Below are 4,403 nucleotides of genomic sequence, written 5' to 3'. Positions count from 1 at the left end.
CTAATGGATAGAAATGTTGTGTCTTACAAGTGAGCATTAGGCTCCTATTTATAGAGTTTCGAGACACCCTTTGAATTTCAAATTCCACCAACCCCATGGCTACCAATGATTAATTGGATGTTTTATGGAATTAAAATAGAGATTTGAGAGTTACTTGGCTGTTGAAAACGTTCAAAATTGGATAAAAACCGAATTTGTATGAAGCTGTCAGCCACTAGGGCCGCAGCGCTTGTTTCAAGCACCGCGGCCCTTGGTCATTTTCAGCAACCAATTTTTTAGTTTTTTCCAAAACGTTCCAATTTATTCCCACTTGATTTTGTAACTTCCATACACAATATGGGAGTTAAAATCATATCTCTATCAGCCATTTCTCATATGGCTTTAAGAAATTCATCTCAATATTGTGTAACAACAAATCTACAGAATAATGGGTGATATTTAGGAGTTACAAATTTGTGATGAATGTGTAACACCAAATATGTTACATGTTTGGATATTTCACATATATCCAAATAATGTGACTCCCTATTATATGTTACAATATGTGACACTCTATGTCACATTTATTTAATCTAAAACATTATATTATAAAATAATATAATATTACATTATATTATAAAATAATATAACACATCTTACTATCCATGATCACATACCGATGTGCCTAATAAAGCAGCTTCCAAGCTACTTTCTTGTCTTGCGGTTACCCTCGGAGACAAGGTACTTCACAATGGGCTCCATCTAGCCATCTTGAGGCTAGACTGCTTCTACATCCTTGGGGGCTGAGATGCTCGAAGCGGCCAAGTAGTAAATGGGGACTACGTTGATTAACTCAGCGTGGTGGTAGCAAGCTTGGATAGGGTATCAACATTATAATTATTTTCCCTCGGCACTTGTCGTTTGGTAAATTTCATGAAGTTGTGTAGCATTTCTTGGGGTTTTTTCCAGATAAGCACCCATCTTTGTCCCCCAAGCCTGGTATTCTTCAAGTACTTGATTGACTACTAGCTTCTCTACTTGAACAGCCTGTACATCCACCTCCTCGGGAGGAGGCTGCTCGGGGGCTGCTGCCTCAATCACCATTACTGATTGCTTGAGGGACATGTTGTAGCACCACCTGGCCTCCTTCTAGTCTCCATAGACTATGCCAATTCCCAAATACATGGGAAACTTCATTCACAGGTGGCGAATTGAAGTTACCACTCCAAATTCTACCAGGTCTAGATGCCCCAAGATGGCGTTATACATCGAGGAGCAGTCCACTACAACGAAGGTGCAGTACTTGAAGGCCTGACAAGGCACTTCTCCAAACATCACGATTAGCTTGATTTTCCCCTTCGGAATGAGACCTTCCCTCGACAACTCGTATATAGTCAAAGTGTATTGGGACAAGTCACTTGTGGTCAACCTAATCTTCTCATAGGCTGACTTAAACAGGATGTTCACAAAACTCTCATTGTCCACTAGGATCCGAGCCACCATCATGTTGGAAATATGGCTCTCGAGCAATAAAGGATCGTGGTGGGGAAAATGCACTCTCCGAGAATCGTCCTCGAAGAATGTGATGACTTAGTCAGTCATCCTAGGCATCTGTGCTAGTAGCTTAGTTAATGTCAATACCTCATCATCATGATTCAGGGCTCGGGCATATCTATTATGCGAACCCCAAGAGGTGACCCCCAAGTGGGGTCCTCCAGAGATAGTCCCCACTCTCCCAGTCACTAGGGGAGTCCTATGGACTACCTGCTACTGTGGAGCTTCGAGCATTGCACCCGGAGCCTAGGGAGTTGCCTGCTGTAGAGGCACTCCTGCAGCCGGGGCTTAAGCCGGGCGTGCTCCACCCCGAGCATACTGGTGTAAATTCCCTAACTTGATGAGATTCTCAATCTCATCCTTGAGTTTTCAGAGCTTGTTGGTGTGGTGCCCCACATCATTATGGAACCAACAAAATTTGTTGGGATATCTTCTCTCCCTGTCCCTTCGAATGGGTTGTGGTTTCTGGTAGTGGACGTGTTGCTCCGTGGCCAAGAAAATGTTCTCCTAAGAGTCCACTAGGTCCGTGTACTCAGAGTACTGTGAGCATACTTCTTGTCAGGGGTCGTTCCTTGTCCTATCGAAGCTGCCCCAGTTCGCTTGGGCTTCCTGCCCTTGCCTTTGCCCCCACACCTATTTTCGCTGGGGGTCCTGCTGGGTGCTAGTGATTGGGCTGAAGCTGTAGTTCCAGCACTAAATACAGGTTGAAGAGCATTGCATCTAGTGGGTGCGACTCCCTATTCCGTCGGAGCGGCATTGAAACCAGCAGAAGGCATGACACTAAAGCCAATTGACTAGATAGCTTGGTTGAATTGCGGGGCATTCACCACACTCTGTTAGATGGGAGTGTAAGGTAAGTACTGGGTCCTTGGAGCCACGAGGCTCAAAATTAACAGAGTGGGGAAAGCAATGGGTCTGCCAAACGCTCCAATCTGGGTATCCTCCCAGTTTACGTATTCTTGTACTCGAGGAATGAAGTCTTCAAGCCTATATCATCTCCTCAGCTGGAGGTCATCCCATAGAGGGGACCCTACGTGGATGCTTGCCTGCAAGACCATCAGGTGTTGCCCGTCTTGAACCACTCATCTGGCGGTCCCGTCAAGGTCAATAGGAACACGTGGCACTTTGCATCCTCAAAGACACAATGTACCAACATTAATGGGTTGAACTTCGATAGATGGTCAGTGGGATCCGTGCTGCCATCATAAGACGTGATGGTCGTCATCTTGAAGCCACATGGTAACGGGGCTTCCACAATGTAGGGAGCACACAGCTGCCCATCCTTATCCTTTGAGTCAAATTCATGGCCTTGCCTTTGACCATCTTGAGCATAATACTTTTCAAGCTCTCCAATTTTGCGCAGAGAGAGTCGCAGTTTTGATTGGCACTCTATGTCGAGTGTTCTCTCTTCCGGGCATTAAGATATTGTCCCAAAGATCTAGTTGGTCTATCCTCCTGGGGTTGCCCCTAGGAGCTGCTATACGTCTACGAGTATTTAAGTCATTTCATAGGTCTGGTTGACCTAGGTGGCGACCATTGTCCTTGGGATATCCTACTTTGGTCTCCCCATCGGACTCGAAGGTTTAGTTATTAACCGAGATGTTGAGGCCTTGCTCTCGGTGAACGGAGATGTTCCTCCAGTTGGCCCCTTGGCTAGGGTTTCGGCAGGGTTGGCGACGTGCTGGGGGGACACCACTTCCAGGCCTAGCACGGTCCGTCCCAAAGCGCCTAGGAGGAATGCCCTAGGGTCCACGGCTGTTGGCGACCTGGCGATGTCATCAGGCACCTGGCCCTTTACCGCTGTCTGTTGGCCTTGGGGCCTTGTTGTGTTTGGGGGCTCGAAGATCCTCCTTTTTTCCAGGAGTAGGGTTGTCATCGAGTTTTCCAGCTCCAGCTAGGTGCGCAGGCGGCATGTGATCTGGTGGATCTTGCACTACATCAGCAGGGTTGTCATCGAGTTTTCCCTTGCCATGATTTTGTGGCGCATGTAGGGCTCCAGCTCCAGCTGGGTGCATGGGTGGCACGCCGACAGGCTGCCTAGATGGCACTTCACCAATCGGGTCCACTCGCAGCCCTTAGGCCGTCAGAGTGGCCATCATGGCGTTAACCATCTCCTGTAGAGCTGCCTCTATATTAAACCTCGCCAAGTAACTTTTTAACGATTCTCCTGGCTGCTGCCTTATATTTGTCAGGAGAAGCCTCGGGCTTGATGTCTTTCGCAACATGGAATTGTTTCTTGAATTCCTTAGAGAGTTGTTCCTATGACGAGATCGAGTGCCTTCGAAATTTTTCAAACAAACTCTTTGCTGGTTCGGTGAGTGTGGTTGGGAAGAGCATGTATCTGAGCTCGTATCCGACATTACTAGCCCTCATTACTGTAATGCCCTACTACCCTAAAGCCATTACCATGTGATTTTAAAATGTGCCATTAGCTCGCAAATCAAGGTATTAGACCAAAAATTGTGGTTAATTTAAATAATGAAGACTTGGTTATTGAACATTTAAGTATAAAAGGGGTGGTCATTCATTAAAATTATAAAAGTGTTACACTGGGATCCCAAAGTACTATTTGGAGACAGTTTTACAAATCAAAAGGTTACTTTATAGTCGGCCAAGGCAAAAAAATCAAACATCTATATCCGCTCCTCAAAACACCCCAGCCGTGGTGGCCAGGTAGGTAGAACATGTACACACCGCTCCATGCCCTCAAACTCATAGTTGTTTGACCTTTTTTCCTTGCCCTTACCTGTACCACAGAGCAGCCGTGAGTCAAGGCACACCAAGAGAACTTTACAACAAAGCATACAATAATTCACTTCAACAAATACATACTTAATCAGAACAACAAACAACTACCAGTTCCTATTGGA

The sequence above is a fragment of the Humulus lupulus genome, chromosome 3, assembly GCF_963169125.1.
Source record: "Humulus lupulus chromosome 3, drHumLupu1.1, whole genome shotgun sequence".
In the NCBI taxonomy this organism is placed as follows: Eukaryota; Viridiplantae; Streptophyta; class Magnoliopsida; order Rosales; family Cannabaceae; genus Humulus; species Humulus lupulus.
Note: the sequence above shows the minus strand (reverse complement) of the source record.